The 26,530-nt window shown below is 47.1% G+C and overlaps 1 long non-coding RNA gene across 1 annotated transcript in view; it reads left to right on the top strand.

Moving 5' to 3' along the window:
* Positions 1-22,387, top strand: part of LOC142070718 (uncharacterized) — a 28,352-nt gene extending 5,965 nt beyond the window's left edge. The window contains exons 2-3 of the long non-coding RNA XR_012666668.1: positions 19,777-21,065; positions 21,715-22,387. This is a non-coding gene — a long non-coding RNA (uncharacterized LOC142070718). The remainder of the gene's footprint in view (positions 1-19,776; positions 21,066-21,714) is intronic.
* Positions 22,388-26,530: the final 4,143 nt, after the last annotated feature.

The following is a 26,530-nucleotide window of genomic DNA, read 5'->3' as shown; positions in this document are numbered from 1 at the left end:
AGACTGCCTGAAACTAAGCAAAGCCAAACAGGGGAGATATGAAAAAACAATGCTAAATAAAGCAGCTTTATGTATAGTTTAACAAATGATACAGAGAATCAGAAAACTAGCTGGAAACTGAATTGGCTAGCTATATGAATACTTAGAGCAGCTTGCTATTGAATAAGTATGCTAAAAAAAAAAATGTATAAAAGCCTGTATAACTTCCTGCTCTGTTGTGCAGGATTTGAGATTTTATTCTCCCTGTACCTTTTTGCAGCTGCAAATAAACTTTTCTGCTTCTCCACCCCGTTGTAATTATTGGGTGTAGCACACCGGGTAACGAACCACTCAAGCTGTTGTTCAGCCTCTCGGCACTGGGTGCCGGCAACACCATTGTGAAATTTTTGTGGGCAACGTGGCAAAGAGATTTTTAAGGAGGGATTTGAAGGTGGATAATAAGGTAGCTTGGCAGGTGTTTTCAGGGAGCCCCTCCTGAATGTGAGGGGCAGCACTAGAGAAAGCACAAAGGGGACTATGGAGGCTGGCGTCATGGCCCACTTTGGGGATGGGAGTTGACTTCTTGACAGTAAATGAGAGATGATAGGTGGGGAGTGGATAGGTCATGAAGGGCCTTGAAAGTGAAGACAAGTAGCGTATGTCTGGTATGATAGACATGGAGGTGCCAGTGTTGGGATGCAAAGAGAGAGCTGACATGGTCACAGTGATAGGCTAGGAGCATGACATTCTGAACGGATATGAGGAAGCCAAGGTTGCATTTGTCAAGGCCAGATAAAAAAGCTGTTGGAGTAACTGGGACATGAGATGCTAGAGCTTGGATGAGCATTTTAGCTGTGTGGATGGACAGGAAAGGAAGTGTCTTAGAGATATTACACAGAAAGATTCAGTAAGACTTAGACACAGCCTGGGTGTGAGGACCTAGAGAGAGATCCTGCCTGGGATCTGTCTGAGAAGAGGTACGCTAAGGACTGCATTAGGGAGGCTGTGTTGGTGAGTATCTGAGTGTCTGTTGTGGGGACAGTTTGACAGTTTGACCATGTGCTTGATTGGTTGCTTGAAAAGTGTGAATTGGGAGTGCTTTGTTCCAGGTGAGCCTTGAGTGGGCCTGACTGTTATAAAAAGCCAGTCAGCTGTGAACCAGCTGAGTGGTGAACAGCAGAGAGGCTAACAGAGGGAGTTTGCCTGGGAGTTGGCCCGGGGAGAGCCCACTGAGGCTGACATCTTGCTGGCTTCTCTGAGTAGTCACTACAACTCCCAAGGAAGCTCGTAGAAGGAAGGTAATATGGATGGGGAGCGTTCAGCTGTTGTGACCTGCACTGGATGTGCCATGTTTGTCTGTACAAAGTGCAAGCTGGTCTCCATATTGGAAGAGAAGGTTCAAGGTCTGGAGCAACAGGTATCGACCCTGTGTTGCATAAGAGAAACTGAAGATTTCCTGGACAGACGTCAGGATATGCTTCTACGGGCACAATGTTCTGAAGATTCAGAGCAGGCTGCACTGCGGGGACAGGAGGACGGTGAAGAAATTTGGCAGCATGTGACTTCCAGAAGAAGAAAGGGGAGCGTCCATGTACCAGCAACGCAGATACCGGTAAAGCAACCGTTTTCATGTTCTCTAATGGTACTAATGCAGAGTGGACTAGATGATACATCTGAGGGAAGGGAACAGAAGGAAACTCCACCGACTGGAAGGCATGAGATGCACTGTCCTAGGGATGGGGGTTCCACGACCACCGCTCCCAAGAGAAGGAGGCAGATGTTGGTGGTCGGTGACTCTCTCCTCAGGGGGACTGAGTCATCTATCTGCCGCCCGACCGGGAAAACCAAGAAGTCTGCTGCTTGCCAGGAGCTAGGATTCACGATGCGACGGAGAGACTGCCGAGACTCATCAAGCCCTCGGATCGCTACCCCTTCCTGCTTCTCCACATGGGCACCAATGATACTGCCAAGAATGACCTTGAGCGGATCACTGCAGACTCTGGGAAGAAGGATAAAGGAGTTTGAGGTGCAAGTGGTGTTCACGTCCATTCTCCCCGTGGAAGGAAAAGGCCTGGGTAGAGACCGTCGAATGGTGGAAGTCAACGAATGGCTATGCAGGTGGTGTGGGAGAGAAGGCTTTGGATTCTTTGACCATGGGATGGTGTTCCAAGAAGGAGGAGTGCTAGGCAGAGACGGGCTCCACCTAACGAAGAGAGGGAAGAGCATCTTCGCAAGCAGGCTGGCTAACCTAGTGAGGAGGGCTTTAAACTAGGTTCACTGGGGGAAGGAGAACAAAGTCCTGAGGTAAGTGGGGATGTGGGATACTGGGAGGAAGAACAAACAGGAAAGCATGAGAGGGGAGGGCTCCTGCCTCATACTAAGAAAGCAGGAAAACAGTAAGTTATCTCAAGTGCCTATACATGAATGCAAGAAGCCTGGGAAACAAGCAGGGAGAATCAGAGGTCCTGGCACAGACAAGGAATTATGATGTGATTGGAATAACAGAGACTTGGTGGGGTAACTCACATGACTGGAGTACTGTCACGGATGGTTATAAACTGTTCAGGAAGGACAGGCAGGGCAGAAAAGGTGGGGGAGTTGCACTGTATGTAAGGGAGCAGTATGACTGCTCAGAGCTCTGGTATGATACTGCAGAAAAACCGGAGAGTCTCCAGATTAAGTTTAGAAGTGTGAGCAACAAGGGTGATGTCGTGGTGGGAGTCTGCTATAGACCACCGGACCAGGGGGATGAGGTGGATGAGGCTTTCTTCCGGCAACTCGCAGAAGCTACTAGATCGCAGGCCCTGGTTCTCATGGGAGACTTCAATCACCCTGATATCGGCTGGGAGAGCAATACAGCGGTGCACAGACAATCCAGGAAGTTTTTGGAAAGTGTAGGGGTCAATTTCCTGGTGCAAGTGCTGGAGGAACCAACTAGGGGCAGAGCTCTTCTTGACCTGCTGCTCACAACCCGGGAAGAATTGGTAGGGGAAGCAAAAGTGGATGGGAACCTGGGAGGCAGTGACCATGAGATGGTCGAGTTCAGGATCCTGACACAAGGAAGAAAGGAGAGCAGCAGAATACAGACCCTGGACTTCAGAAAAGCAGACTTTGACAACCTCAGGGAACTGATGGGCAGGATCCCCTGGAAGAATAACATGAGGGGGAAAGGAGTCCAGGAGAGCTGGCTGTATTTTAAAGAATCCTTATTGACGTTACAGGGACAAACCATCCCGATGTGTAGAAAGAATAATAAATATGGCAGGCGACCAGCTTGGCTTAACAGTGAAATCCTTGCTGATGTTCAACACAAAAAAGAAGCTTACAAGAAGTGGAAGATTGGACAAATGACCACGAAGGAGTATAAAGATATTGGTCGGGCATGCAGGAGTGAAATCAGGAAGACCAAATCACATCTGGAGTTGCAGCTAGCAAGAGATGTTAAGAGTAACAAGAAGGGTTTCTTCAGGTATGTTAGCAACAAGAAGAAAGTCAAGGAAAGTGTGGGCCCCTGACTGAATGAGGGAAGCAACCTAGTGACAGAGGATGTGGAAAAAGCTAATGTACTCAATCCTTTTTTTGCCTCTGTCTTCACTAACAAGGTCAGCTCCCAGACTACTGCACTGGGCAGCACAGCATGGGGAGGAGGTGACCAGCCCTCTGTGAAGAAAGAAGTGGTTCGGGACTATTTAGAAAAGCTGGATGAGCACAAGTCCATGGGGATGGATGCGCTGCATCCAAGAGTGCTAAAGGAGTTGGCGGCTGTGATTGCAGAGCCATTGGCCATTATCTTTGAAAACTCATGGTGATCGGGGGAAGTCCCGGACGACTGGAAAAAGGCTAATGTAGTGCCCATCTTTAAAAAAGGGAAGAAAGAGGATCCTGGGAACAACAGGCCAGTCAGCCTCACCTCAGTCCCCGGAAAAATCATGGAGCAGGTCCTCAAGGAATCAATCCTGAAGCACTTAGAGGAGAGGAAAGTGATCATAGAATCATAGAATCATAGAATATAAGGGTTGGAAGGGACCCCAGAAGGTCATCTAGTCCAACCCCCTGCTCAAAGCAGGACCAATTCCCAGTTAAATCATCCCAGCCAGGGCTTTGTCAAGCCTGACCTTAAAAACCTCCAAGGAAGGAGATTCTACCACCTCCCTAGGTAACGCATTCCAGTGTTTCACCACCCTCATAGTGAAAAAGTTTTTCCTAATATCCAATCTAAACCTCCCCCACTGCAGCTTGAGACCATTACTCCTCGTTCTGTCATCTGATACCATTGAGAACAGTCTAGAGCCATCCTCTTTGGAACCCCCTTTCAGGTAGTTGAAAACAGCTATCAAATCCCCCCTCATTCTTCTCTTCTGCAGGCTAAACAATCCCAGCTCCCTCAGCCTCTCCTCATACGTCATGTGTTCCAGACCCCTAATCATTTTTGTTGCCCTTCGCTGGACTCTCTCCAATTTATCCACATCCTTCTTGAAGTGTGGGGCCCAAAACTGGACACAGTACTCCAGATGAGGCCTCACCAATGTCGAATAGAGGGGAACGATCACGTCCCTCGATCTGCTCGCTATGCCCCTACTTATACATCCCAAAATGACATTGGCCTTCTTGGCAACAAGGGCACACTGCTGACTCATATCCAGCTTCTCGTTCACTGTCACCCCTAGGTCCTTTTCCGCAGAACTGCTGCCTAGCCATTCGGCCCCTAGTCTGTAGCTGTGCATTGGGTTCTTCCGTCCTAAGTGCAGGACCCTGCACTTATCCTTATTGAACCTCATCAGATTTCTTTTGGCCCAATCCTCCAATTTGTCTAGGTCCTTCTGTATCCTATCCCTCCCCTCCAGCGTATCTACCACTCCTCCCAGTTTAGTATCATCCGCAAATTTGCTGAGAGTGCAATCCACACCATCCTCCAGATCATTTATGAAGATATTGAACAAAACCGGCCCCAGGACCGACCCTTGGGGCACTCCACTTGATACCGGCTGCCAACTAGACATGGAGCCATTGATCACTACCCGTTGAGCCCGACAATCTAGCCAGCTTTCTATCCACCTTATAGTGCATTCATCCAGCCCATACTTCCTTAACTTGCTGACAAGAATACTGTGGGAGACCGTGTCAAAAGCTTTGCTAAAGTCAAGAAACAATACATCCACTGCTTTCCCTTCATCCACAGAACCAGTAATCTCATCATAGAAGGCGATTAGATTAGTCAGGCATGACCTTCCCTTGGTGAATCCATGCTGGCTGTTCCTGATCACTTTCCTCTCATGCAAGTGCTTCAGGATTGATTCTTTGAGGACCTGCTCCATGATTTTTCCAGGGACTGAAGTGAGGCTGACTGGCCTGTAGTTCCCAGGATCCTCCTTCTTCCCTTTTTTAAAGATTGGCACTACATTAGCCTTTTTCCAGTCATCCGGGACTTCCCCGGTTCGCCACGAGTTTTCAAAGATAATGGCCAATGGCTCTGCAATCACAGCCGCCAGTTCCTTCAGCACTCTCGGATGCAACTCGTCCGGCCCCATGGACTTGTGCACGTCCAGCTTTTCTAAAAAGTCCCTAACCACCTCTATCTCCACAGAGGGCTGGCCATCTCTTCCCCATTTTGTGATGCCCAGCGTAGCAGTCTGGGAGCTGACCTTATTAGTGAAGACAGAGGCAAAAAAAGCATTGAGTACATTAGCTTTTTCCACATCCTCTGTCACTAGTTTGCCTCCCTCATTCAGTAAGGGGCCCACACATTCCTTGGCTTTCTTCTTGTTGCCAACATACCTGAAGAAACCCTTCTTGTTACTCTTGACATCTCTGGCTAGCTGCAGCTCCAGGTGCGATTTGGCCCTCCTGATAACATTCCTACATGCCCGAGCAATATTTTTATACTCTTCCCTGGTCATATGTCCAACCTTCCACTTCTTGTAAGCTTCTTTTTTATGTTTAAGATCCGCTAAGATTTCACCATTAAGCCAAGCTGGTCGCCTGCCATATTTACTATTCTTTCGACTCATCGGGATGGTTTGTCCCTGTAACCTCAACAGGGATTCCTTGAAATACAGCCAGCTCTCCTGGACTCCTTTCCCCTTCAAGTTAGTCCCCCAGGGGATCCTGGCCATCCGTTCCCTGAGGGAGTCGAAGTCTGCTTTCCTGAAGTCCAGGGTCCGTATCGTGCTGCTTACCTTTCTTCCCTGTGTCAGGATCCTGAACTCAACCAACTCATGGTCACTGCCTCCCAGATTCCCATCCACTTTTGCTTCCCCCACTAATTCTACCCGGTTTGTGAGCAGCAGGTCAAGAAAAGCGCCCCCCCTAGTTGGCTCCTCGAGCACTTGCGCCAGGAAATTGTCCCCTACGCTTTCCAAAAACTTCCTGGATTGTCTATGCACCGCTGTATTGCTCTCCCAGCAGATATCAGGAAAATTAAAGTCACCCATGAGAATCAGGGCATGCGATCCAGTAGCTTCCGTGAGCTGCCGGAAGAAAGCCTCATCTACCTCATCCCCCTGGTCCGGTGGTCTATAGCAGACTCCCACCACTACATCACTCTTGTTGCACACACTTCTAAACTTAATCCAGAGACACTCAGGTTTTTCTGCAGTTTCGTACCGGAGCTCTGAGCAGTCATACTGCTCCCTTACATACAGTGCTACTCCCCCACCTTTTCTGCCCTGCCTGTCCTTCCTGAACAGTTTATAACCATCCATGACAGTACTCCAGTCATGTGAGTTATCCCATCAAGTCTCTGTTATTCCAATCACGTCATAGTTCCTTGACATCACCAGGACCTCCAGTTCTCCCTGCTTGTTTCCAAGGCTTTGTGCATTTGTATATAAGCACTTGAGATAACCTGTTGATCGCCCCTCATTCCCAGTATGAGGCAGGAGCCCTCCCCTCACAGACATTCCTGCCTGTGCTTCCTCCCGGTATCCCGCTTTCCCACTTACCTCAGGGCTTTGGTCTCCTTCCCCCGGTGAACCTAGTTTAAAGCCCTCCTCACTAGGTTAGCCAGCCTGCTCGCGAAGATGCTCTTCCCTCTCTTCGTTAAGTGGAGCCCGTCTCTGCCTAGCACTCCTTCTTGGAACACCATCCCATGGTCGAAGAATCCAAAGCCTTCTCTCCGACACCACCTGCGTAGCCATTCGTTGATTTCCACGATTCGACGCTCCCTACCTAGGCCTTTTCCTTCCACGGGGAGGATGGACGAGAACACCACTTGCACCTCCAACTCCTTTATCCTTCTTCCTAGAGCCACGTAGTCCGCAGTGATCCGCTCAAGGTCATTCTTGGCAGTATCATTGGTGCCCACGTGGAGAAGCAGGAAGGGGTAGCGATCCGAGGGCTTGATGAGTCTCGGCAGTCTCTCCGTCACATCGCGAATCTTAGCCCCCGGCAAGCAGCAGACTTCTCGGTTTTCCCGGTCAGGGCGGCAGATAGATGACTCAGTCCCCCGGAGGAGCGAGTCCCCGACCACCACCACCCGCCTTCTCCTCTTGGGAGTGGTGGTCGTGGAACTCCCAACCTCAGGACAGCGCATCTCATGCCTTCCAAACAGCGGAGTCTCCTTCTGCTTTCTCGCCCCAGACATATCATCTGGTCCGCTCTCCTCAACGATACCTGTGGAGAGAACATGAAAGCGGTTAGTTACCTGTGTCTGTGTTACTGGAACCCGGACATTCCGCTTACCTCTTCTGGAGGTCACATGTTGCCAAGCTTCTTCACTGGCCTCTTGGCTCCTCTGTGCAACCTGCTCTGTATCTGTAGAGCTTTGTGCCCCTAGAAGCCTATCAGGAACAGTCAGCATGGATTCACCAAGGGCAAGTCATGCCTGACTAATCTAATAGCTTTCTATGATGAGATTACTGGTTCTGTGGATGAAGGGAAAGCAGTGGACGTATTGTTCCTTGACTTTAGCAAAGCTTTTGACACGGTCTCCCACAGTATACTTGCCAACAAGTTAAAGAAGTATGGGCTGCATGAATGGACAATAAGGCGGATAGAAAGCTGGCTAGATTGTCGGGCTCAACGGGTAGTGATCAATGGCTCCATGTCTAGTTGGCAGCCAGAATCTAGTGGAGTGCCCCAAGGTTCGGTCCTGGGGCCTGTTTTGTTCAATATCTTCCTTAATGATCTCGAGGATGGTGTATATTGCACCCTCAGCAAGTTTGCAGATGACACTAAACTGGGAGGAGAGGTAGATACGCTGGAGGGTAGGGATAGGATACAGAGGGACCTAGACAAATTAGAGGATTGGGCCAAAGGAAATCTGACGAGGTTCAACAAGGACAAGTGCAGAGTCCTGCACTTAGGATGAAAGAATCCAATGCACTGCTACAGACTAGGGACCGAATGGCTAGGCAGCAGTTCTCTAGAAAAGGACCTAGGGGTTTCATTGGACAAGAAGCTGGATATGAGTCAACAGTGTGCCATTGTTGCCAAGAAGGCCAATGGCATTTTGGAATGTATAAATAGGGGCATTGCTAGCAGATTGAGGGACGTGATCGTTCCCCTCTATTCGACATTGGTGAGGCCTCATCTGGAGTACTGTGTCCAGTTTTGGGCCCCACACTACAAGAAGGATGTGGAAAAATTGGAAAACGTCCAGTGGAGGGCAACAAAAGCAATTAGGGGACAGGAACACATGACTTATGAGGAGAGGCTGAGGGAACTGGGGATGTTTAGTCTGCGGAAGAGAAGAATGAGGGGGGATTTGCTAGCTGCTTTCAACTACCTGAAAGGGGGTTCCAAAGACAATGGATCTAGACTGTTCTCAGTTGTAGCAGATGACATAATGAGGAATAATGGTCTCAAGTTGCAGTGGGGGAGATTTAGGTTGGATATTAGGAAAAACTTTTTCACAAGGAGGGTGGTGAAACACCTAGGGAGGTGGTGGAATCTCCTTCCTTATAAGTTTTTAAGGTCAGGCTTGACAAAGCCCTGGCTGGGATGATTTAGTTGGGGATTGGTCCTACTTTGAGCAGGGGGTTGGACTAGATGACCTCCTGAGGTCCTTTCTAACCCTGATATTCTATGATTCTATGATTCTATGATCTGTGTTGAAGATGATTCTTAGGTTGCAGGCCTGAGTGACAGGGAGAATGGTGGTGGTGTCCAGGGTGATCAAGAAAGGAGGTAGTGGGGAGGGTTTTTTGGAGGGGAAGTTAAGAGCTCTGTTCTACCATGTTTAGCTTGAGATGACAGACATCCATGAGGAGATGTTATGAGACAGGCTGAGCATTTAGTTTGGACAGATGGAGTCAGGTCTGGAGTAGAGAGGTAGATCTGAGAGCTGTCAGCATAGTGATGGTAATTGAATCTGTGTTTGTGGATGAGATTACCTGGAGATAAGGTGGAGAGGGCAAGGAGAAGGGGACCAAGAACAGAGCCCTGTGGAACCCCCCACAGAAAGCTGGAGGTGCGATTAGGTTTTTGGCTCTTTACGGAACATTTGGTTCAAGTTCTCAAGCTCTTCTCTGCAAGCATAAGGGCTATAAGAGCTGCCATACTGGGTCAGACCATGATCCATCTTGCCCAGTGTCCCATCTCCAACAGTGTCCCATACCAGAGCTTCAGTGGGAGGGTGCAGAACAGAACAATTATGGAGTGATGCATCCTTGTCTTCCACTTTCAGCTTCTGGCAATCAGAGGCTTAGAGTCACCCTGAGCACTGGGTTGCATCCCTTACCATCCTGGCTCATAGCCATTGATGGACTTATTCTCCATGAATTTATCCAGTTCTTTTTTCAACCTTGTTATATTTTGGCCACCACAGCATTCCATGGCAATGAGTTTTACAAATTAGTTGTGCGTTGGGTGAAAGCTATTTCCTCTTGTTTATATTAAACCTGCTGCCTATTAATTCTCATAAGGAAACCGTTCCATACCACTGATCATCGTTGTTCCCCTTCTCTGAACCTTTTCCATTTCCACTATATCTTTTTGGGACGGGGTGCCCAGAACTGAACACAGTATTCAAAGGATGGATGCACCATGGATGTTGATGGTGGCATTATATTTTCTGCCTTATTTTCTATCCCTTTCCTACTAGTTCCTAACATTCTGTTAGCCTTTTTGCCCCTGCTGCCCATTGAGTGGACTATCCACAATGACTCCAAGGTCTCTTTCTTGAGTTGTAATAGCTAATTTAGACCCTATCATTCTATTTGTATAATTGGGATTATGTTTTCCCTATGTGCAGTGCTTTAAATTTATAACATTGTATTTTACCCATCATTTTGTTGCCCAATTTTGTGAATTCCCTCTGTAAATCCCCACAGTCTGCTTTGGACTTAACTATCTTGCATAATTTTGTATCGTGTGCAAACTTTGCCACTTCACAGTTTATCCCTTCTTCCAGATCATTAATGAATATGTTGAACAGTGCAGGTCCCAGTACCGATCTTTGGGGGACCCCTCTCTTCATCTCTCTCCATTGTGAAAATTGACCGACTCTGTGCTTCCTCCCTTTCAACCAGTTACTGATCCATGAGAGGTTTTTCCCTCTTATCCCATGGCTACTTAGTTTCCTTCAGAACCTTTACCACTTAAATTTATCATTTTTTTTTAAAACAGTTTCTCACCTAACCTCAAGTCTCCAGTGCTTTAAGAATAACCCCAAATAGCATGAGACTCATGATAAAATAATGAGTTAGCCCTGCTGGGGATACAGAGTAGAGAAAAGGTGTTTTTTGAGCTGCATTTTACAGGTGAATTGAGAGAACAGTGTGACTAAGGGAGATGGGCAGGGTATTCTAGACAGCTGGTTTGAGAGCAGCAAAGAGGAAGTGGGGTTGGGAAGAGGTGAGAATTGGCAGAGCAGAGAGCTGTGGGTGAGAGCAGGTTGAACTGGAATGTGAATCACCACATACCCTGTGCAATTCTCATTTACATCAAAGGAAATTATGAGCTGAGCACAGGCACTGATCCAGCAAAGCACATAAGCAAATCCTTAACTTGCAGCGTACGAACAGTAGAGCAGAGCAAAATTTTTCAGGTGAACTTTTTCAAGCTAAACATGCAGTTTCAGCGACACTGAAACAGTTTTGCAAATTCATGTTGATTTCACTTGTTTTTTCCCACTTTTCAAAATCGCCAGTGAGTGGAACAATCCATTATTCGCCCAGCTCTAATAAGCAGTCCCTTTGACAGCAATGGGAGACATGGGGGTTGGATCAGCTCTTCACACAGAAGTGAAAAAAGAACAGATTCTCTCACATCATTTTCTTACCAGCATTGGTTTTTTTTATCCCCTCTACGTGTCTTCATTTCTTCATTCTCCTAAACATTTGGGTGTAGATTGGAAGTAATAACTGATGCATATGCCTTTGAACCAGAATCTAAGCCATGGTTTGACCCCTAGGTTTGCACATAAAAATGTTTTAAAGGGGGTGTTGAAAAATTAGAGTGCGTTCAGAAAAAACCCTCAATAATGATTCAAGGTCTGGAGGACATGCCTGAAGTGGGAGACTTAAATAACGCCTTTGAGTTCCCTTATGAAAAGGAAGGTAGAGAGCTCTTCAGTTTAGAAGACAAAAGGTATGAAAGGATCTAATGGTTGGAAGTCGAAGCAGGGTAAATTTAACCTCCTCCCTTTTTTTTCTGCCTGTCCTTCCTGAGGAAGCTGCACCCTTCTATACCAATATTCCCATCCTGTATATTATCCCACCAAGTTTTTGTGATTCCAACTATCTCATAGTTGTGTTTATTTCACTAGTATTTCTAGTTCTTCTTGTTTATTCCCCATACTTCTTGCATTAGAATACAGACATCTAAGGTAGAATACAGACATCTCTTGTCTCTCCCTTGTCCCTGCTATAATGGCCCATGCTCCCCCCCGAATCCAACCCTTCTCCCAGGTCTCCATGTTTTTGACTTACCTGTGGGCTTTTGTCTCCTGCCCCCATCAAACCTAGTTCAAAGCCCTCTTCAGTCGGTTAGCCAATCTGTCCTGATTAGACCAGGCCAGAGAGATGACACCCCCACCTCCAATGGCTCCCGTTACACCCTAACTGCGCCTGGGATGTACAACTTCATCTCCCCTCTCCCAGATGTGTCTTTTCCCTTTCCTACATTATTTCTCCTCTTTCCTATCCTTTCCCTTTTTCCTCTGTCTAATAAGAAGCTGGCTTAGCCGGACAAAACTGCATATTTTACAACATTGCTGTAAAGCTGTGACCAGCAAGAAGCAGCTAAAAGCAGTGCCCATAACAGGCTAATCATTGTATAAGTTTGCCAGGTCTCAGTGTGGCTGACAAGACCATGTGCTTTAACACTTTTCCCTCCTTTTAATAAATCTTTAATAAAAAGGTTAAAAAGATGTTTAATGGTGTGTTTGCCATGGTATTAAGAAGGCTGAAGTCTCTGTAAACCGAACCCCAAACCCTATTTACTGTTGGAGACAAATAGGGTCATATAAACACCTTTGAGGCTTTGGGCCCATTTATTCCATCTAAATTAATACAACCAGACTTGGGCAAGTCACTTAGCTTCTCTGTGTCTTGGTTTCCCCATCTATGAAATTGACCTAGACTTGAGGTGGCTGAAAGTCTGGTACTTACCTAAGGCAGGAAACTGACAGACATTAGCCTGACTAGAGACAGGAGCCTGAGTTGCCTGAGCCTGTCAGAACCCTTGAGTGAAGGAGGAATGTGACAGCCCCCAGACAGAGGGGCTGGTGAAGGGACAGGAGCCTGAGACAAGATGTGGGGACAATTGTAATGGGTGAGCCATGCTTGTGAAGAAGAAGCAGCCATCCGAGCCCAGCCAGGCTGAAGGTTTGGTTTTTCTTTACATTTCCGTTGGAATTTGATAAAGGACTTTGTGGCTCCGGAAAGGCAAGACCCTGCAAAGTTGTCCGGGAAGAGTACCAGCACACTCCTACCTAGGCCAAAAGGCAACTGGGGGACTGAGGCAATGCCATAGCCAGCCAGGAGGGGGGATGTTTGAGCAGCAACTTTGCCAACCTTCCCTTATTTTTGATGAACTAAACAGTTTTTGAAAACTTCTGCCTCTTCTGTATCATTAACAACTTTATCGTCTCCATCGATTAATGGGCCTATACCAGTGTTAGTATTTCTTTGACTCTTAATATAATCCCCCCCGCCGCCCCTTCTTCTTGTCCTTAGCTCTGCCAGCCATGGATTTTACCTTAATGGCTTTGGCTTCCTTTATCCATTTTTTTTTAAAATATCAGAACTTTTGCTTTATATTCATTGCTCTCTATTTTCCCCTTTTTCTATTTGTTATATATTGGCCTTTATATTTCTAATTGCTGCTTTCACTCTGCCACTGAACCAGACTGGGTTTTCAAACAAAGTTGTCCTCTTTTGATTGTGGAATTGAGGATTTGCGGCCATGTAATAAACTACTCTTGAAGACCTCCACATTTTCATAGAATATTAGGGTTTGAAGAGACGTCAGGAAGTCATCTAGTCCAACCCCCTGCTCAAACCAGGACTAACACCAACTAAATCATCCCAGCCAAGGCTTTGTCAAGCTGGGCCTTAAAATCCTCTAAGGATGGAGATTCCACCACCTCCCTAGGTAACCCATTCCAGTGCTTCACCACCCTCCACGTGAAATAGTGTTTCCTAATATCCAACCTAGACCTCCCCCACTGCAACTTGAGACCGTTGCATCTTGTTCTATCATTTGCCACCATTGAGAACAGCCAAGCTCCATCCTCTTTGGAACCCCCTTCAGGTAGTTGAAGGCTGATATCAAATCCCCCCTCACTCTTCTCTTCTGCAGGCTAAATAACCCTAGTTCCCTCAGCCTCTCCTAGTAAGTCATGTGCCCCAGCCCCCTAATCATTTTCGTTGCCCTCCGCTGGACTCTCTCCAATTTGTCCACATACCTTCTGTAGTGGGGGGACAAAAACTGGACGCAATACTGAAGGTGTGGCCTCACCAGTGCCAAATAGAGGGGAATAATCACTTCTTTCGACCTGCTGGCAATGCTCCTACTAATACAGCCCAATATGTCATTAGCCTTTTTGGCAACAAGGGCACACTGCTGACTCATATCCAGCTTCTCATCCACTGTAATCCCCATGTCCTTTCTGCAGAACTGCTGCTTAGCCAGTTGCTCCCCAGCCTGTAACAGTGCATGGGATTCTTCCTTCCTAAGTGCAGGACTCTGCACTTGTCCTTGTTAAACCTCCTCAGATTTCTTTTGGCCCAATCTTCCAATTTGTCTAGGTCACTCTGGACCCTATTCCTACCCTCCATCATATCTACCTCTCCCCCCATCTTAGTGTCATCTGCGAAATTGCTGAGGGTGCAATTAATCCCATCATCCAGATCATTAATAAAGATGTTGAACAAAACCGGCCCCAGGACCAACCCCTGGGACACTCCGCTTGATACCAGCTGCCAACGAGACATCGAGCCATTGATGACTAACCATTGAGCCCGACAATCTAGACAGCTTTCTATCCACCTTATAGTCCATTCATCCAGTCCATACTTTTTTAACTTGCTGGCAAGAATACTGTGGGAGACCATGTCAAAAGCTTTTGCTTTGCTCTGCTTTTGCTTTTTCATTCATAGTTTTCTGGCTAAATTTTTCCTCCCAATAATTTTTATCATTATTTTCTTCAACTTTGGGGAATTAGCCCCAATTAATCACTGAAATAATTTACCGAGGGAGTTGGTCTTTAAATCAAGACCAGATATGTATTGAAACAGGATGAGGGTAAGTTGGAAAGGGTTCAGAAAAGAGCTCAAGAATGATTTGAGGAAAAAACACCTTAATGAAGGAGCTAAATCTATTTCATTCCTCCAGGAGAAAGTTAAGTCATGATATGATCTGGGTCTTTAAGTAGTACTGTCATGGATGGTTATAAACTGTTCAGGAAGGACAGGCAGGGCAGAAAAGGTGGGGGACTAGCACTGTATGTAAGGGAGCAATATGACTGCTCAGAGCTCCGGTACGAAACTGTAGAAAAACCTGAGTGTCTCTGGATTAAGTTTAGAAGTGTGTGCAACAAGAGTGATGTAGTGGTGGGAGTCTGCTATAGACCACCGGACCAGGGGGATGAGGTGGATGAGGCTTTCTTCCGGCAGCTCACGGAAGCTACTAGATCGCACGCCCTGATTCTCATGGGTGACTTCAATTTTCCTGATATCTGCTGGGAGAGAAATACAGCGGTGCATAGAAAATCCAGGAAGTTTTTGGAAAGCGTAGGGGACAATTTCCTGGTGCAAGTGCTAGAGGAGCCAACTAGGGGGGGCGCTTTTCTTGACCTGCTGCTCACAAACCACAAACGGGTAGAATTAGTGGGGGAAGCAAAAGTGGATGGGAATCTGGGAGGCAGTGACCATGAGTTGGTTGAGTTCAGGATCCTGACACAGGGAAGAAAGGTAAGCAGCACGATACGGACCCTGGACTTCAGGAAAGCAGACTTCGACTCCCTCAGGGAACGGATGGCCAGGATCCCCTGGGGGACTAACTTGAAGGGGAAAGGAGTCCAGGAGAGCTGGCTGTATTTCAAGGAATCCCTGTTGAGGTTACAGGGACAAACCATCCCAATGAGTCGAAAGAATAGTAAATATGGCAGGCGACCAGCTTGGCTTAATGGTGAAATCCTAGCGGATCTTAAACATAAAAAAGAAGCTTACAAGAAGTGGAAGGTTGGACATATGACCAGGGAAGAGTATAAAAATATTGCTCGGGCATGTAGGAATGTTATCAGGAGGGCCAAATCGCACCTGGAGCTGCAGCTAGCCAGAGATGTCAAGAGTAACAAGAAGGGTTTCTTCAGGTATGTTGGCAACAAGAAGAAAGCCAAGGAATGTGTGGGCCCCTTACTGAATGAGGGAGGCAACCTAGTGACAGAGGATGTGGAAAAAGCTAATGTACTCAATGCTTTTTTTGCCTCTGTTTTCACTAACAAGGTCAGCTCCCAGACTGCTGCGCTGGGCATCACAAAATGGGGAAGAGATGGCCAGCCCTCTGTGGAGATAGAGGTGGTTAGGGACTATTTAGAAAAGCTGGACGTGCACAAGTCCATGGGGCCGGACGAGTTGCATCCGAGAGTGCTGAAGGAATTGGCGGCTGTGATTGCAGAGCCATTGGCCATTATCTTTGAAAACTCATGGCGAACCGGGGAAGTCCCGGATGACTGGAAAAAGGCTAATGTAGTGCCAATCTTTAAAAAAGGGAAGAAGGAGGATCCTGGGAACTACAGGCCAGTCAGCCTCACCTCAGTCCCTGGAAAAATCATGGAGCAGGTCCTCAAAGAATCAATCCTGAAGCACTTGCATGAGAGGAAAGTGATCAGGAACAGCCAGCATGGATTCACCAAGGGAAGGTCATGCCTGTCTAATCTAATCGCCTTTTATGATGAGATTACTGGTTCTGTGGATGAAGGGAAAGCAGTGGATGTATTGTTTCTTGACTTTAGCAAAGCTTTTGACACGGTCTCCCACAGTATTCTTGTCAGCAAGTTAAGGAAGTATGGGCTGGATGAATGCACTATAAGGTGGATAGAAAGCTGGCTAGATTGTCGGGCTCAACGGGTAGTGATCAATGGCTCCATGTCTAGTTGGCAGCCGGTATCAAGTGGAGTGCCCCAAGGGTCGGTCCTGGGGCCGGTTTTGTTCAATATCTTCATAAATGATCTGGAGGATGGTGTGGATTGCACTCTCAGCAAATTTGCGGATGATACTAAACTGGGAGGAGTGGTAGATACGCTGGAGGGGAGGGATAGGATACAGAAGGACCTAGACAAATTGGAGGATTGGGCCAAAAGAAATCTGATGAGGTTCAATAAGGATAAGTGCAGGGTCCTGCACTTAGGACGGAAGAACCCAATGCACAGCTACAGACTAGGGGCCGAATGGCTAGGCAGCAGTTCTGCGGAAAAGGACCTAGGGGTGACAGTGGACGAGAAGCTGGATATGAGTCAGCAGTGTGCCCTTGTTGCCAAGAAGGCCAATGGCATTTTGGGATGTATAAGTAGGGGCATAGCGAGCAGATCGAGGGACGTGATCGTTCCCCTCTATTCGACATTGGTGAAGCCTCATCTGGAGTACTGTGTCCAGTTTTGGGCCCCACACTTCAAGAAGGATGTGGATAAATTGGAGAGAGTCCAGCGAAGGGCAACAAAAATGATTAGGGGACTGGAACACATGAGTTATGAGGAGAGGCTGAGGGAGCTGGGATTGTTTAGCCTGCAGAAGAGAAGAATGAGGGGGGATTTGATAGCTGCTTTCAACTACCTGAAAGGGGGTTCCAAAGAGGATGGCTCTAGACTGTTCTCAATGGTAGCAGATGACAGAACGAGGAGTAATGGTCTCAAGTTGCAGTGGGGGAGGTTTAGATTGGATATTAGGAAAAACTTTTTCACTAAGAGGGTGGTGAAACACTGGAATGCGTTACCTAGGGAGGTGGTAGAATCTCCTTCCTTAGAGGTTTTTAAGGTCAGGCTTGACAAAGCCCTGGCTGGGATGATTTAATTGGGAATTGGTCCTGCTTCGAGCAGGGGGTTGGACTAGATGACCTTCTGGGGTCCCTTCCAACCCTGATATTCTATGATTCTATGTACTTGGTAGTATATTTAGAGATGCATGTGTTTTATTAACTCTGTTTTTCCTAGAGCTCCAGGAAGAAATCCCAGCCAGTGTTTCACCCTAGCTGAGATTTGGGGGTGTGTGTCATAAATATAAAGGGAAGGATAAACCCCTTTAAAATCCCTCCTGGCCAGAGGAAAAATCCTCTCACCTGTAAAGGGTTAAGAAGCTAAAGGTAACCTTGCTGGCACCTGACCAAAATGACCAATGAGGAGACAAGATACTTTCAAAAGCTGGGAGGAGGGAGAGAAACAAAGGGTCTGGGTCTGTCTATATGCTGCTTTTGCCGGGGATAGACCAGGAATGGAGTCTTAGAACTTTTAGTAAGTAATCTAGCTAGGTATGTGTTAGATTATGATTTCTTTAAATGGCTGAGAAAAGAATTGTGCTGAATAGAATAACTATTTCTGTCTGTGTCCTTTTTGTAACTGAAGATTTTGCCTAGAGGGATTCTCTATGTTTTGAATCTAATTACCCTGTAAGGTATCTACCATCCTGATTTTACAGAGGGGATTCCTTTACTTCTACTTACTTCTATTTCTATAAAAAGTCTTCTTGTAAGAAAACTCAATGCTTTTTCGTTGTTCTCAGATCCAAGGGTTTGGGTCTGTGGTCACCTATGCAAATTGGTGAGGATTTTTACCAAACCTTTCCCAGGAAGTGGGGTGCAAGGGTTGGGAGGATTTTGGGGGGAAAGATGTGTCCAAACTACATTTCCCAGTAAACCCAGTTAGTTTGGTGGTGGCAGTGGATATTCCAAGGACAAAGGATGAAATTAATTTGTACCTTGGGGAAGTTTTAACCTAAGCTGGTAAAAGTAAGCTTAGAAGGTTTTCATGCAGGTCCCCACATCTGTACCCTAGAGTTCAGGGTGGGGGAGGAACCTTGACAACAACCAGTTGTTCTAGTCTATGGGAGCCATCAAGATTCTCAACCACCATCAATGGCCCACACTTTGCATAATTACAATAGGGCCTCAGAGTTATACTTCATATTTCTAGCTTCAGATACAAGAATGATACATGCATACAAATAGGAGGAATATATTCAGTAGGTTATAACCTTTGTTATGATACCTTACAAGAGACCTTTTGCAGAAAGCATATTCCAGCTCCATCATATTCACACTCATCAGCATATTCCATAAAACACATGGAGTGCAACATCGCAGGCACCATTTTTATACAGGGCCTCGCACAAAGCGGTCCTGGTCTATGACTAGGACTTTCTAGGCACTCTGGTAAAACAAATAATAGCTGCCCAATTTGAACCCATTACTCTTCAGCCCAGGGTGCCCCACGTTTTCTATGGTATATCATTTCTAGTGTATTCCCCTTTCATAAACTAAGTTACATGACAGTTTAAAAACATGAGAAATCAACTCCAAATAGACAACACCATATGGACCTGCATTATGGTGAATGTATGTAAGTTAAGACTGTCAGAGCCAGCTTTTCCCCTTTCTTTTATAGAGAGATCACAGAGTGTCTTTTTTCTCTTCACACCTCCTAGCTCTGGGACTTACATAAGGGATATGGGGAGTGGGATTGGGGCAGGGGGCAACCTTATTACCAGATTTGTTTGTTTTCCAACATTGCAGTTGGGGCATTTGAACTAGGGTGACCAGATGTCCCGATTTTATATGGACAGTCCTGATTTTTTGGTCTTTTTTTTATATAGGCTCCTATTACGTGTCATCCCAGTCCCAATTTTTCACATTTGCTGTCTGGTCACCTTAATTTGAGCTCTCCTAGTTAGGAAGGGTGCATAGATCATCAAGCCACAAATTTAACTGTATATTAAATATGTTTGTCTGGTGACTATCACTTACAGTGGGCGAGTAGCGTGGAGCTGAGACTATCATACACATTTACTGCTGAGATCAATTCAGGAAAGTTTCAGTTACCCCCAAACAATATTATAAATTAGTCTCTGCTATACCTTTTAATCATCGCCTCTGTGTGTTCTCATCCCCCCTTAGAAATGGGGATCAGAGAGTTTTTAGTGTATCTAGATCCCAAAGAGAGAAAAACCATTGCCCCTTGTAACGCAGGAAACATGTTCAGTGACAAGTCTCACTGATACAAGTTTTTTTCTGATGTTGTAGCCAAGTTTGAACCATCCCCCCTCCCCTCTCTCCTCTCCTCTCCTCTCCTTCCCCCTCACCACCCACAGTGCTTTACCTCTCCCCTTCCGGCTCTGCTCACAGGACATATTGTATCTCCTACAGCTGCAAATCCTTCTGCCTTCTACAACAGCCTTCCAGGATGCTGCTGCTGCTGCTTTACCCAGAGGGTTGGGAGCTCCTCTGCTTTCTTCAGCTTACAAAACAGTCTCAGATGCTCTTGCACAAAGTGTTGGAGTGGCAAAGGAATGAGAGTAAAGCAAAGAATGAGTTCAGTCCCCTTCTGTGTGTGTGGAGGCATGCATACAAATGGGTCAGTAAGTCACCATTAAGGGAAGAACAACCTAGCAGAGTTTTACAGGAACTGATTTTGTGGAGATCAGCTTGTCACAAAGCAGTGAGAGGAACACATGAAAAAAATCAAAGTGAAACTAAAGCCCTTAGTGCACAGGAGAGGACAAGACCTGGTCTACACTAGGAGTTGAGGTCGAATTTAGCAGTGTTAAATCGATTTAACCCTGCATCCATCCACAAAATAGAGCCCTTTTTTTTATTTAAAGGGCTCTTAAAATCGATTTATTTACTCCACCCCCGACAAGGGGATTAGCACTGAAATTGGCCTTGCCGGGTCGAATTTGGGGTACTGTGGACGCAATTAGAAGGTACTGGCCTCCGGGAGCTATCCCAGAGTGCTCCATTGTGACCGCTCTGGACAGCACTCTCAACTCAGATGCACTGGCTAGGTAGACAAGAAAAGGCCCGCAAACTTTTGAATTTCATTTCCTGTTTGGCCAGTGTGGCAAGCTGCAGGTGAGCGCAGAGCTCATCAGCAGAGGTGACCATGATGGACTCCCAGAATCGTGAAAGAGCTCCATCATGGACCGAACGGGAGGTATGGGATCTGACCGCTGTATGGGGAGAGGAATCCGTGCTATCAGAACTCCGTTCCAGTTTTCGAAATGCCAAAACATTTGTCAAAATCTCCCAGTTCATGAAGGACAGAGGCCATAACAGGGACCCAAAGCAGTGCCATCTGAAACTTAAGGAGCTGAGGTAAGCCTACCAGAAAACCAGAGAGGCAAAGGGCTGCTCTGGGTCAGAGCCCCAAACATGCCGCTTCTATGATGAGCTGCATGCCATTTTAGGAGGTTCAGCCACCACTACCCCAACCGTGTTGTTTGACTCCTTCAATGGAGATGGAGGCAACACGGAAGCAGGTTTGGGGAACGAGGAAGATGATGATGATGAGGTTGTAGATAGCTCACAGCAAACAAGCGGAGAAACCGGTTTTCCTGACAGCCAGGAACTGTTTCTCACTCTGGACCTGGAGCCAGTACCCCCCGAACCCACCCAAGGCTGCCTCCTGGACCCACCAGGTGGAGAAGGGACCTCTGGTGAGTGTAACTTTTTAAATAGTATACATGGTTTAAAAGCAAGGGTGTTTAATGATTAATTTGCCCTGGCATTCGCGTCCAGTACAGCTACTGGAAAAGTCTGTTAATGTGTCTGGGGATGGAGTGGAAATCCTCCAGGGACATCTCCATAAAGCTCTCCTGGATGTACTCCCAAAGCCTTATCAAAAGGTTTCTGGGGAGGGCAGTCTTATTCCGTCCACCATGGTAGGACACTTTACCACTCCAGGCCAGTAGCACGTACTCGGGAATCATTGTAGAACAAAGCATTGCAGTGTATGTTTGCGGCATTCAAACAACATCCTTTCTTTATCTCTCTGTGTTATCCTCAGGAGAGTGATATCATTCATGGTCACTTCATTGAAATAGGGTGCTTTTCCCAAGGGGACATTCAGAGGTGCCTGTTCCTGCTGGGCTGTTTGCCTGTGGCTGAACAGAAATGTTCCCCGCTGTTAGCCACGGGAAGCGGGGAGGGGTTAGCCACGCGGTGGGGGGAGGCAAAATGCGACCTTGTAATGAAAGCACATGTGCTATGTATGTAATCTTAACAGCAAGGATTACCATGAAAGAGTGTATCCATTGTTCTATAAAATATGTCTTTTTAAATACCACCTTTTTTTTTCTCCACCAGCTGCATGTGTTTCAAGGATCATAGGATCTTCTCTTTCCCAGAGGCTAGGGAAGATTAGAAGGCGAAAAAAATGCACTCGCAATGAAATCTTCTCTGAGCTCATGCTGTCCTCCCACAGTGACAGAGCACAGACGAATGCGTGGAGGCACACAATGTCAGAGTGCAGGAAAGCACAAAATGACCAGGAGGAGAGGTGGCGGGCTGAAGAGAGTAAGTGGTGGGCTGAAGACAGGGCTGAAGCTGATAGGTGGTGGCAGCGTGATGAGAGGAGGCAGGATTCAATGTTGAGGCTGCTGGAGGATCAAACTAATATGCTCCAGCATATGGGTGAGCTGCAGGAAAGGCAGCAGGAGCACAGACCGCCGCTACAGCCCCTGTGTAACTAACCGTCCTCCTCCCCAAGTTCTATAGCCTCCTCACCCAGATGCCCAAGAACGCGGTGGGGGGTTCTCCGGAGACCCAGCCACTCCACCCCAGAGGATTGCCCAAGCAACAGAAGGCTGGCATTCAATCAGTTTTAAAGTTTTAAACTTTTAAAGTGCTGTGTGGCCTTGTCCTTCCCTACTCCACCACCCCACCCAGTGCTTTCCTCCTCCACCACCCCTCCCGGGCTACCTTGGCAGTTATCCCCCTATTTGTGTGATGAATTAATAAAGAATGCATGAATGTGAAGCAACAATGACTTTATTGCCTCTGTGAGCAGTGATTGAATGGGGGAGGGGCTGGTGGTTAGCTTGCAGGGAAGTAGAGTGAACCAAGTTGGTGGGGGGGTTTCATCAAAGAGAAACAAACAGAACTTTCACACCGTAGCCTGGCCAGTCATGAAACTAGTTTTCAAAGCTTCTCTGATGTGTACCGCGCCCTCCTGTGCTCTTCTAACCACCATGGTGTCTGTCTGTGCATAACCAGCGGCCAGGCAATTTGCCTCAACCTTCCACCCCGCCATAAACATCTCCCCCTTACTCTCACAGATATTGTGGAGCGCACAGCAAGTAGTAATAACAATGGGAATATTAGTTTTGCTGAGGTCTGACCAAGTCAGTGAGCTGCACCAGCGCGCTTTTAAACATCCAAATGCACATTCTACCACCATTCTGCACTTGCTCAGCCTGTAGTTGAACAGCTCCTGACTACTGTCCAGGCTGCCTGTGTACGGCTTCATGAGCCATGGCATTAAGGGGGAGGCTGGGTCCCCAAGGATACATATAGGCATTTCAACATCCCTAACAGTTATTTTCTGCTCTGGGAATAAGTCCCTTCCTGCAGCTGTTGAAACAGATCAGAGTTCCTGAAGATGTGAGTGTCACGTACCTTTCCTGGCCATCCCACGTTGATGTTGGTGGAACGTCCCTTGTGATCCACCAATGCTTGCAGCACTATTGAAAAGTACCCCTTGTGGTTTATGTACTCACTGGCTTGGTGCTCCAGTGCCAAGATAGGGATATGGGTTCCGTCTATGGCCCCACCACAGTTAGGGAATCCCATTGCAGCAAAGCCATCCACTATGACCTGCACATTTCCCAGGGTCACTACCCTTGATATCAGCAGATCTTTGATTGCGTTGGCTACTTGCATCACAGCAGCCCCCACAGTAGATTTGTCCACTCCAAATTGATTCCCGACTGACCTGTAGCTGTCTGGCGTTGCAAGCTTCCACAGGGCTATTGCCACTCTCTTCTCAGCCGTGAGGGCTGCTCTCATCTTGGTATTCTTGCGCTTCAGGGCAGGGTAAAGCAAGTCACAAAGTTCCATGAAAGTGCCCTTACGCATGCGAAATTTTCGCAGCCACTGGGAATCGTCCCAGACCTGCAACACTATGTGGTCCCACCAGTCTGTGCTTGTTTCCTGGGCCCAGAATCGGCGTTCCACAGCATGAACCTGCCCCATTAGCACCATGATGCCCACATTGCCAGGGCCCCTGCTTTGAGAGAAGTCTGTGTCCATGTCCTGATCACTCACGTGACCGCGCTGACGTCGCCTCCTCGCCCGGTTTCGCTTGGCCAGGTTCTGGTGCTGCATATACTGCTGGATAATGCGTGTGGTGTTTAATGTGCTCCTAATTGCCAAAGTGATCTGAGCGGGCTCCATGCTTGCCGTGGTATGGCGTCTGCTCAGAAAAAAGGCACAGAACGATTGTCTGAGGTTGCCCTGATGGAGGGAGGGGCGACTGACAACATGGCTTACAGGGTTGGCTTATAGGGAATTAAAATCAACAAAGGGGGTTGCTTTACATCAAGGAGAAACAAAAACAACTGTCACACAGAATGGCCCCCTCAAGGATTGAACTCAAAACCCTGGGTTTAGCAGGCCAATGCTGAATCCAATGCTCAACCCACTGAGCTATCCCTCCCCTTGGTATTTCAGGCAGGACTGAATCTCCATTAAACTTTTCAAGGTGCCTCTGACAGACCTCACCGAAACAATTGTCTGCCGTTGATTTCATGGAGGGAGAGAAGGAGAGGGGAGCAAATGAATACAAAACAAATCTGGTCTATTTCTTGTTTTGATCCATGTTAGGATATAGAGATTCAGGCCTGTCTGCAAAGGCCTGTACTCTAAGAATTTAGGTGTATTCTTATCACTTGGCTAGTGATAGAGGTATAAAAGAAAGAATCAAAATCACTGTCTGCTGGTGTAAGGGCCTTCTCTTACTGTGACAGTCTGAGGCCCTGTTCTTAGGCTAAGGCCTTTGGCTAAGCAGCAGAGGCAGCCATAAGCTGGGAAGCGAACGATCACATCCTCACATTCCAAACTAGTCACATTGAAATAAGGTGCTATTGGGCTGTTAGGCACTATCAGGACAGGATTGTATTCCTATCACCTCCAGAGAAAGGGAAGTGCCTAGAAAATGTAAAAGGAAACTTAGTTTGATAGCATCCTGTCTGGCAAGAACTCACTTATCAATAGCTGGGATGTGAAATCCTCACTTCTGTATTGTTTTGTCATTATAGTTCCCACTTTGCTGTTGTTTGTCTGTATAATCTCTGTCTGGTTCTGTGATTGTTCCTGTCTGCTGTATAATTAATTTTGCTGGGTGTAAACTAATTAAGGTGGTGGGATATAATTGGTTACATAATCATGTTACAATATGTTAGGATTGGTTAGTTAAATTTCAGGAAAATGATTGGTTAAGGTATAGCTAAGCAGAACTCAAGTTTTACTATATAATCTGTAGTCAATGAGGAAGTGACGGGGTGGGGGTGTGGGTGGGGGTGGGCATGTGGGTGTGTGAGATGGGAACAGGGAATGGGGGTAAGAAAATTGGAATCATGTTTTGCTAAAGGGGGAAATGGGAACAGGGAATGGGAGTAAGGAAGTTGGAATCATGTTTGGCTAAGGGTAGGAATGGGATCAGGGACACAGGTGTAAGGCTCTGTGGTGTCAGAGCTGGGAAGGAGGATACTAAGGAAGGAAACTGGAATCATGCTTGCTGGAAGTTCACCCCAATAAACATCGAATTGTTTGCACCTTTGGACTTCGGGTATTGTTGCTCTCTGTTCATGCGAGAAGGACCAGGGAAGTAAGTGGGTGAAGGAATAAGCCCCCTAACAATCCACTCCATCTATCTTTTTACATCTTTGGCTGGCAGCAGACGGTGCAGTAAGATTGCTAGCCATCCTCATCTCCTGGCTGCTTGGCAGAAAACAGTGCAATAGGACTGCGGGCAGGACTAAAGAGAATGACCTGGTCGAGTCACTCCTATTTCAGTCCCTGCATCCATGTCTGCCCAGGCGCTCCTGACCGACCTTTCCGAGGCGGCCAGGAGCACCTCGGACATGATGATGATGGTTATCAGGCCTATTGCACCATCTGCTGCCACAAGGCAATGAGCTGCTGCTGTGTAGCAATGCAGTACCGCGTCTGCCAGCACCCAGGAGACGTAGGGTGACAGTGAGCTGAGTGGGCTCCATGCTTGCCGTGGTATGGCATCTGCACAGGAAAAAAGGCGTGAAATGATTGTCTGCCGTTGGTTTCATGGAGGGAGGGAGGGAGGGAGGGCCTGATGACATGTACCCAGAACCAGCTGCGACAATGTTTTTGCCCCATTAGGCATTGTGATCTCAACCCAGAATTCCAATGGGCGGCGGAGACTGCGGGAACTGTGGGATAGCTACCCACAGTGCAACGCTCTGGAAATCGACGCTAGCCTCGGTACCGTGGAAGCGCTCCGCCGAGTTAATGCACTTAGAGCATTTTGTGTGGGGACACACACAATTGACTACATAAAAATGATTTCTAAAAAAACGACTTCTATAAATTCGACCTAATTTCGTAGTGTAGACATACCCTTGTTTGTCTGGAAAAGAGACAAAGATGGAGGAGGGGCAACAGGGCATGATTGAGGCTAGGCTGCTAGAGGCGAGTCACTCTCCTGTTTTGGAACTCAGGGGGAGAGCCCAGTCCTCTGGGCTCTGGATACCCCCAAGATAGACTTTGCTGAATGTGCCTAATTTCTGTGCTAACAGGATCTGTTCTTGCTGTGTTCCTGAGGATTAAAAAACCCTTGTGTTTTACTTCACTGGCTAAGAGTCACTAATGAATGCAAAGTGTGGGTGCATGGCCCCTTGGGGGACATGTAAGGATTCCCCAGGTGTCCCATCCAGGTGGACTCACTGTGGGGAGCTCACAACATGAAACAGGGGTGCTGAATGCTCCAAGGTCAGACCCAAGGAGGTGCTGAAGCCAAGGAATCTTGCCCTCATTACAGTGTGTCCTGAGGGGTGTCAAACTGCAAGAGGGTCCTGTCTGAACTTCATCCTGAGTGGTTCCAGAGCCTTGTACTCTGTGACAAGTACAACAGTGTGAACATGCATTT

The sequence above is a fragment of the Caretta caretta genome, chromosome 2, assembly GCF_965140235.1.
Source record: "Caretta caretta isolate rCarCar2 chromosome 2, rCarCar1.hap1, whole genome shotgun sequence".
Classification (NCBI taxonomy): Eukaryota; Metazoa; Chordata; order Testudines; family Cheloniidae; genus Caretta; species Caretta caretta.
Note: the sequence above shows the minus strand (reverse complement) of the source record. Positions and strands in the feature narration are given on the sequence as shown.